The sequence below is a fragment of the Mustela putorius genome, unplaced genomic scaffold (assembly GCF_011764305.1).
Source record: "Mustela putorius furo isolate JIRA1106 unplaced genomic scaffold, ASM1176430v1.1 tig00003942_pilon_pilon_pilon, whole genome shotgun sequence".
In the NCBI taxonomy this organism is placed as follows: domain Eukaryota; kingdom Metazoa; phylum Chordata; class Mammalia; order Carnivora; family Mustelidae; genus Mustela; species Mustela putorius.
The window spans coordinates 13,671,597-13,681,412 of record NW_025422087.1 but is presented as its reverse complement, the minus strand read 5'-3'; positions in this window follow the sequence as shown (position 1 = coordinate 13,681,412).

Sequence of the window (9,816 nt, the reverse complement as noted above, 5' to 3'; positions counted from 1 at the left end):
CCAACACCCGCGAGAGGGAAGGGCGGAACTCTACCCTCAATTTGATTCGTTCCAGAAATTATGACAAGACTTAGTCAACGAGCAATTACTGAACGCTGGTAATCTGCTGCATACCTGGTACAATTTGTTATAGTGTGCGATTTTTCTTTTGGATTCCGCGCAAGCCCCACAGGATCCTCGAATTGGCAATGCTAAGACGTTTTCCTCCTGCAGCCCAAGTGTCTCCGCAACAATCCTTGGCTCGCACGTTGAGACTTGCTCTTCCTGATCTCCGTTTCTCCGGAGGTTTCACGGCCCCTTGCTTATTCTGTGACAGCAACGATTCTCTCCACTCTAGACTGTAAGATTTTTGAAGGTGTTGCAGGTCATCTCATCCATTCATTCAACAACTACTTACTGACTCTACTACCCCCACGACATGCCAGGACCTGCCCTACACCCGAGATACAGGAAAGTGCGAGGCAAGACAGGCAAATAGGTAGCGAACAAATAGAGAGGAAATGTCATTTTAAAGGCCCATTAGGGCAAAGTAATACGTTCATTCAACCAATATTTTCTGAGCAGCTTGTATATGCCAGTTCCTGGACCTTAGGGATACATGATGAATAAGAGGGGGAAAGTCCTCGCGGTCCTGCAGCTCCCGTTACAGTGGGGGAGACAGAGGACAACAAACTGTATTAATGACAGGCAGTTATAAGTAATTTGAAGAGGACAGAGGAGGGGAAACTGTTGCCAACTGAACCATCAGAGAAAGGCAGGCTGAGGAACTTTTAATTTGAAATCTGAACAGTTCCCTGAAGATTTTCAGGCAGTGTTTGCAAACACCCTCTTGCTCACAGATACTGTAGTCTTGAAGAATAGGAGAGAAGGCAGTGTGGCTGTACTAGGATGAAGAAGGATGTGAGAGTTTTGAGAGGACATCAGAGGGAGCAGGGTAAGGTCACACAGGTCTTGGGGACCCTTCCCAAAGAGTTTAACTTCTATTCTAGTGTGATGATAAACCACTGGACAGTTTTAAGTATAAAAGTACCTTGGTGTAGGGGCACCTGGGTGGCTTAGTTGGTTAAGCATCTGTCTTTGGCTCAGGTCACAATATCAGTCCTCCAACTGAGCCCTGAGTTGGAGGGGAGTAGGGGGTGGAAGGAAGGTGGAAGGGGGAGTGAGGGTGCTGCTCAGCGGGGAGTCTGCCTCTCTTCCCCCACCCCTCCCCCAGCTCATGTTTGCTCATTCACTTGCGCTGTTTCTCTCTCTCCCTCTCTCTCAAATAAATAAGTAAAATCTTAAAAAAACAAAAAAGTACCTTGTTCTGACTTACATTCTAAAAACATCCTTCTGTTTGGTGCACTAAATGTATGAAAGGGAGACAAGTTTGCAAGGATACCAATCAGGAGAGAAGAAGATGACTAGGGGAATTAGTATGAAGGCAAACCAACAGGATTTGCCTGACAAAGCATAAATTCATAGGATTATTAAGGGTCCATAGGTTAAAGCCAGGCAGACAGGTAACAGTTTATCTATACACCAGTTATTACTACACTCCTACTGCACTTTGTCCACACCTCTCCAGAGAGCTCACACAACACTCCTTGACATGCCCAGCCAGACATGCCTTGGACTGCAAAAAAAGAAACAAATCTTATTAGTATTTTTGCCCCCTAGCACCTTCCATCCTGTAAATAGCTGGTGTTTCGGAATTGTTTGCCAAATGAATGACCTATACTGACTGTAAGGAGAGATTTCATTAAAATTATTACAGATTTTTAAAATATATTTTATTTATTTGACAGACATAGATCACAAGTAGGCAGAGGCAGGAGGTGGGGTGGGGGAGAAGCTGGCTCCCCGCTGGGCAGACAGACCGACATGGGGCTCAATCCCAGGACCCCGAGATCATGACCTGAGCCAAAGGCAGAGGCTTTAACCCACTGAGCCACCCAGGCGCCCCTGCAGATTTTCTTAAAAACATAAACCTCATTTCCCACTCCTCTCACGGAGCAGAAAACACAAGCTATCCCATATTTTTTAACTGTTGTTTTATCCTGACTAAAAAAAAAGCTGGTACCACCATCAAGGGTTAGAGGTACCAGTTTTAATTAAGATAGCCTTTGTCTCATCCTACTTGAAAACTCAAAACGTGATTGCAATGTCAATTATGGGGAAAGTAAAATTTGAGAGAAGAATATTGATCAGAGTTAAAAAACAGAAAGTAGGGTGTGTGTGTATCTGTGTGCATGTTTGTGTGCAGGCACCTATGTGTGAAAGAGAGAGATCAACACTTTTGGTTTAAATGTTTTTTTAATATTTTACTTATTTATTTGACAGAGAGAGACACCGCAAGAAAGGCAACAAGAGCAGGGGAAACAGGAGAGGGAGAAATAGCTTTCCCACCATGTAGGCAGCCTGATGCAGGGCTCTATCCCAGAACCCAGGGATTATGACCTAACTCAAAGGCAGACACCTAATGACTGAGCCACCCAGGTGCCCCAAAATACAACCTATATTTTGTTATTTTGATTTTTTTTAAAGATTTTATTTATTTATTTGTCATAGAGAGAGAAGAGAGAGCAAGCACAGGCAGACAGAGTGGCAGGCAGAGGCAGAGGGAGAAGCAGGCTCCCCGCCAAGCAAGGAGCCCGATGTGGGACTCGATCCCAGGACGCTGGGATCATGACCTGAGCCAAAGGCAGCCGCTTAACAAACTGAGCCACCCAGGCGTCCCTTATTTTGATTTTTTAAAAAGATTTTATTTATTTATTTATTTGACAGACAGTAATCACAAGTAGGCAGAGAGGCAGAGAGAGGAGGAAGCAGGCTCCCTGCTGAGCAGAGAGCCTGATGAGGGGCTCGATCCCAGGACCCTGGGATCATGACCCGAGCTGAAGGCAGCTGGTTTAATCCACTAAGCCACCCAGGTGCCCCCAACCTATATTTTAAACTGAAAGTGCTTGTGTTCCCTCTCTTGCTGTGTCTCTCTCTGTCAAATAAATAAATACTTTTTAAAAAAATATTTTTTTTATTTATTTGACAGAGAGATATGACAAGCAGGCACAGAGGCAGGCAGAGAGAGAGGAGGAAGCAGGCTCCCTGCTGAGCAGAGAGCCCGATGCGGAGCTCGATCCCAGGACCCCGAGATCATGACCTGAGCCGAAGGCAGCGGCTTAACCCTCTGAGCTACCCAGGCGCCCCCAATAAATACTTTTAAAAAATAAAAATTAAAAAATAAAATATAGGTTGTATTTTTTATTTATTTTATTTATTTTAAGATTTTATTTATTAATTTGACAGAGAGACCACAAACAGGGGGAGCAGCAGAGGGAGAGAGACAAGCAGGCTCCTCATTGCGCAGGGACCTAAAAATATAGGTTCAATTTTTTTTTAATTTTTTTTTTTTTTTAAAGATTTTATTTATTAATTTGACAGAGAGAAATCACAAGTAGACAGAGAGGCAGCCAGAGAGAGAGAGAGAGGGAAGCAGGCTCTCTGCCGAGCAGAGAGCCCGATGCGGGACTCGATCCCAGGACTCTGAGATCATGACCTGAGCCGAAGGCAGCGGCTTAACCCACTGAGCCACCCAGGCGCCCCAATTTTTTTTTAATTTTTTAAAAAGATTTTATTTATTTGTCAGAAAGAGAGAGAGAGCGCACAGGCAGACAGAGTAGCAGGCAGAGGCAGAGGGAGAAGCAGACTCCCTGCAGAGCAAGGAGCCCAATGTGGGACTCGATCCCAGGATGCTGGGATCGAAGCCGAAGGCAGTGGCTTAACCCACTGAGCCACCAGGCGTACCTATAGGTTCTATTTTAAAAGTTCAAATTGGGGGTGCCTCTCTGCCTACTTGTGATCTCTCTCCCTCTGTCAAATAAATAAATGAAATCTTTTAATAAATAAATAAATAAATAAATAAAAGTCCCGATTGGGGTGCCTGGGTAGCTCAGTTGGTTAAGTGACTGCCTTCAGCTCAGGTCATGATCCCAGAGTCCTGGGATTGAGTCCCACATCAGGCTCCCTGCTCCTTGGACAGTCTGCTTCTCCCTCTGACTTTCTCCCCTCTCATGCTCTCTCTCACTGTCTCTCTCACAAATAAATAAATAAGATCTTTTTAAAAAATTAAAAATAAATAAAAGTCCAAATTGAACTGTTTTGGCTTCCAGTCTGGCTTGTAAGGAGAGCTTGGAGATTACCACTGGGTCCTAAGAATAATCAAAAAGCCAGGTACACTAAAAATCTTAGATATGTGAGAGAAGTGAGGTCACTGCTCCAAATAGGTGATATAGACAGACTGATAAAATCACAACTTACCAAGCTGAAAACTCCAGGAACCAGCACTGGGGCAGGAAAACCTGAACAGTAACTGTCAAGAAGTTGGAGGCTCAGTGTGGACAAGCCTGAATATAAGAACTCCAGAGGCTGGGGCCCCTGGGTGGCTCACTTGGTTAAGTGTCTGACTCTTGATTTCAGCTCAGGTCATGATTTCAGAGTTATGAGATTTAGCTCTAAGCCCTGAGCCCCCCCCCCCCAATGTGGCTCTGCGCTGGGCATGGCGCCTGCTTGAGATTCTCTCTGTGTGCCTTCCCCTCCCTCTCTTAGGAAAACCAAAAACAGGGGTGCCTGGGTGGCTCAATAGGTTAAAGCCTCTGCCTTCAGCTCAGTTCATGATCTCAGGGTCCTGGGATGGAGCCCCACATCGGGCCCTCTGCTCAGCAGGGAGCCTGCTTCCCTTCCTTTCTCTCTGCCTACCTCTCTGCCTACTTGTGATCTCTGTCTGTCAAATCAATAAATAAAATCTTAAAAAACAAAAATAAAGAAAAAACCCCTGGGGGGCACACTACTGTGTAGGATTTAAGGAGTTAGAATGAAAAACTCACAGTGGGGTGTCAACAGTAAATTTGAGCAGGCAGAAAAATAATCAGCAAACTTGAAGATAGACTAGTTGAAATGACATAGTCTAAGAGGAAGAAAGGAAAAACAAAGAAAAATGGTCAGACCCTATGAAACCTGTGGGACACTATTAAATGCCAACATATGTGCCAGAAAAGGAGAGAGAGAAAGGAACAGGAAGAATATTTGAAAAAAATAATGACTACTATGTACATGAATCTACCCATTCAATATGCTCAGTAAATGCTAAGTAGGAAAACTCAAAAGACAGCCACACCAAGACACAATATAATCAAACAATTTAAAGTCAAAGATGGAATTTTGAAAGCAAAAGAGAGAAGTAACTACTCATGCATCTCAATAAGATTAGAGTCAAAATCTCAATGAGATTAAAGTTGATTTCTTACCAGAAACCCTAGAGACCCGAAGATACTGGGGTAACAGAATCAAAGTGCTAGAAGAAGAAAACAAAACAGAACAAAGTCCCAAACAAAGAGTTCTATATCCAGAAAATTGTCCTTAAAAGTAAAAGAAAAATGCAGAACTCCCATAAGAAAATATGCAGGAAAGCTCCATTACGTTGGATTTGATAACGATTTCTTGCATATGACACCAAATACACAGACAACAAAAGCAAAAACAGATGGAACCACATGAAACATAAAAACTCCTGTGCAGGGGCACCTGGGTGGCTCAGTGGGTTAAGCCTCTACCTTCAGTTCAGGTCATGATCCCAGGATCTTGGGATTGAGCCCCTCTGTGGGCTCTCTGCTCAGCGGGGGGCCTGCTTCCCTTCCTCTCTCTCTGCCTGCCTCTCTACTTGTAATCTCTTTCTGTCAAATAAATAAATAAAATCTTTAAAAAAAAAAAAGCAACAAGGGGCCCCTGGGTGACTCAGTGGGTGAAAGCCTCTGCCTTCGGCTCAGGTCATGATCCCAGGGTGCTGGGATTGAGCCCCACATCAGGCTCTCTGCTCAGCCAGAAGCCTGCTTCTTCCTCTCTCTCTGCCTGCCTCTCTGCCTGCTTGTGATCTCTGTCTGTCAAATAAATAAATAAAATCTTTAAAAAACAAAACAAAACTCCTGTGCATCCATGGAAACAGCTGACAGAGCAGAAAGGCAACCCATGGAATGGAAGAAGCTCTGAAATTCTACATCTGTACAGGTTTAACAAGAATACATAAAGAAAAAAAAAGAATACATAAAGAATTCCTACAACTCAAGAAAAACAACAACAAAAATAACCTGATTACAAAACTGGCAAGGATTCAAACAGATATTTTTCCAAAGAAGACATACAAATAGCGAACAAGCAGATAAAAGTATGCTCCACACTATTAACTAACAAACCAAGGCAAATCAAAACCATAATGAGATATTATCTCATACCCAGTAGGTTTGCACTATCAAAAACAAAAAACCCAAAAACCAAAAACAGGAAAATAACAAGTTGGCAATGATGTGAAAAACTGGAACCCCCATGCTCTGTTGATGGGAATGCAGAATGGTGCAGCTGCTATGAAAAAAAGTATGGAATGCCTCGGAAAAAATGAAAGTAGGTTTACTACATGATCCAGCAATCCCACTTCTGGGTATCTCTTCACAGAATTGAAAGCAAAATCTCAAGGAGATATTGGCACACCCATGATCACTGCAGTATTGTTCAAGATAGCAGGGAGGTGGGAGCAACCCACATTTCCACTGATGGGATGAAGGGATTTAAAAATGTGATATACAAAGAAAGCAGAATATTTTTGGCCTCTGAAAAGGAGGAAACCCTGTCACATCCCATAACATGGATGAACCTTGAAGACATGACACTAAATTGAAACAAGCCATCCACAAAAAGATAAATACTGTATGATTCCACTGATATGAAGTATCTGTAGTAGTCAGACATGTAGAAACAGAAAGTGGAATGGTGGTTTCCAGGGGCTGGGCTGAAGGGGAAGTGGGGGCTTTTTGTTCGGGCAAATCTGTAGAGATACACAGAAGCTTCATGGTTTCCAGGGACTGCTCAGTGGCATGGGCTTTCTTCTTGGGCTGAGAAGAATGTTCTCGACCTACATGGTGTTAACACGTGCACAGCTCTGGCAAACATACGGAGCACCACTCAATTTCACACTGCAAAATAGTTAAAATGGTGAATATTTTGTTATGTAAAATTACCTCAATTTTAAAAATCACTGAATTGTACACTTAAATCAGATACATTTGACCCCCTCAATAGAGCTTTTTAAAAAGATGTATTTACTTAAGGGGGAGGGAAGCAAAGAGGGAGCAGGAGACGCAGACTCCCCACTGAGCAGGGAATCCAATGAGGGACTCAATCCCAGGACCTTGGAATCCTGACCTGAACTGAAGGTAGACACTTAACCGACTGAGCCACTCAGGTGGCCCTCAACAGAGGTTTTAAAGAAAGAGTGATGTGCTGAGTTCTCATTCAAGAATTGTTGGGCTCTTCTCAGCCATTTGCTCTTTCCCATTAATCTTAGACTCAGCTCTCAAAATTTCTTCAAATAACCTACAATTGCTCCAAATAATGTTGGTTGTGAACAACAGAAACCTCAAATGATGATGATTTAGACAAGAAAGAAGTTTATTTCTCTCTGTTCCTTGAACAGGTCAAAGGCTTCAGAGCCTTTGCACATACTCCCTACCTTTGGAAACTCTCCTCTGACGAAACCAGTTTCTGTTGACCTCAAGGTTCCTAAATATAATGTTCTCAGAAAGTCTTCTTCTGACCCCTGGGACAGACGGAGGCAGGCTCCCTCTGTTATTCCATACCACAGGACCCTGATTATTTTCTTCACCATGTTCCTCCATCGAACACCTTCTTATGAAAGGGACTACTGTGAAATCCTTGTTATTTCTCATTATTCTAATTATAGATTTATTGTTTTGCCAGCCGATGGCCAGCCCCTCTCATCAGAACATTAATAAGCTCCAGATCCATATCTGACTGTCACCCTCTCAAGGTAGCACAGACCTGACATTGAATAGACAATAAACATTTGTAGACTTAAGGCATAAAATCCCAGCTCAAAATCTTATTTTCATTCTATTTGAAATCAGGGACATGAATGAGGCAAACATCTCAAAGGAGGACGCACCTTCTTATTGAACAGAATTATTAGCTTTAACCAGATAAAATAAATCAAAGCCTTCCCCCCCGCCCCAAACCTTAGAAAACAAGGACACGGACTCAGTCTCTGGCTTCCAGCAAACAGGCAACCTCCCTTGTGAACCTGGGTAGGAAATCTGTGCCCTGCACACTCTCTCTCCTTTTCTCCCTGCCCCTCTTTTATATGGGGTGACCACATCCTTTATTGCCCAGACTAAACCCTTCTGAGAGATCAAGGTAAGAAACACAATACACAGATGAACAACAGCCTGAGCCTGTCTAGAAACAGAGCTCTGACTTACACTCGACAGCATCTGTCCCAGGAAGCCAGCCTGCGACCTACAAGTCCCAGGCTCATAGAACATCAAACCGTTACTCCAGCAAACATTCCAGGAGGCCAAACAATGAATCCTGTATCAACTGGCCCCAGATGGCCAGGACTCCATTAATAAATGACACCTTCCCTGGTTTTGGTCCCCACTTTCCATTTCAGGACCAGCCAGAGAAATCCAAAACCACTCACCAGACTCGTTACACAGGATGCCCTCCTTCTAGTTAGCAGTCCCGCAGCTTCCCTGGGGCCAACAGCCTCCAGCCAGAGCCCTCCAGAAGCTGCCTCTGTTCCAGCCACACATCTCAGTCACTGGTCTGCCTGCCTTTGAGCCTCTGCCAGAACGTTACAGTGGCGGCCACCCTTGCTATTGTGAGCTCTGAATAGTCTTTACCCGTTCTCATTTGGGTGATTTTCATTTATTTCCACAAATCACTACACTGTTAATAACTATGCTGAATCAAGAGGTAAAAATCGGGACTATTCAGAGTCAGGATTAGATCACCCAAACTATAAACTCCATCAGCCTGAACCTATTTGTCGGCTAGATCAAGTCAGGGAGGGTGAAGGTGTGAAGAACAGAATGTGAAATGTACCACTAGGTGGGGTTGCGCCATTACAGATCAGAGAACGTTTCCATTATTGTGGGAAGTTCTGGACAGACGCAAGCACTCATCTTTTTTTACATAGTCAGTCATCTTTTTGGTCTGGATGTATGGAAGGGTACAAACTGAACAATGGACTTGTTGGAAATTTGTCTTCAGGGCAGTAATTACTAAAAGTAATTCCAGCTGAGAATGTTCAGGCATATCATTACTGATACCTAGTATTAACGTACTTTCAATTACTGCCTGCTGCCCTTGATAGGGTAAAGAGATGAAAAACATACTGTTTGCCCTTGAGAAGCTGGCGTTCTGGAAAGTACTTAAGGTCTGAATAGGTCGCATAGTTTGCAAATTTTGCCCAATGCAAAATTAAAATAAGGGTCCACTTCTTCAAAAAGTATTAAGAATTTCAAGGTGGAAACTTTATGTGGCAAGAAAAGAAAAAAAAAAGAGAAAGAAATCCTTTGATTCAGAACAATGAAGAATACTTTATTTATTAACAGTAATACATTTCAGGGTGCCTGGGTGGCTCAGTCATTAAGCATCTGCTTTCAGCTCAGGTCATGATCCCAGGGTCCAGGTTCGAGCCCTGCATCAGGCTCCCTGCTCAGCGGGAAGCCTGCTTCTCTCTCTGCCACTCCCCCTGCTTGTGTTCCCTCTCTTGCTCTCTCTCTCTGTTAAATAAATAAATAAAATCTTTAATATCTTAAAAATAATAATAAATAAATAAATAAAGTAATACCTTTCTTTGACAGCCACACAAAATTTTTTAAAAAGAACAAGTTTTGGGCTTCTGGGTAGCTCAGTTGGTTGGGCCTTTGCCTTGGGCTTGGGTCATGATCTCAGGGTCCTGGGATCCAGCCCTGCATCTGGCTCTCTGCT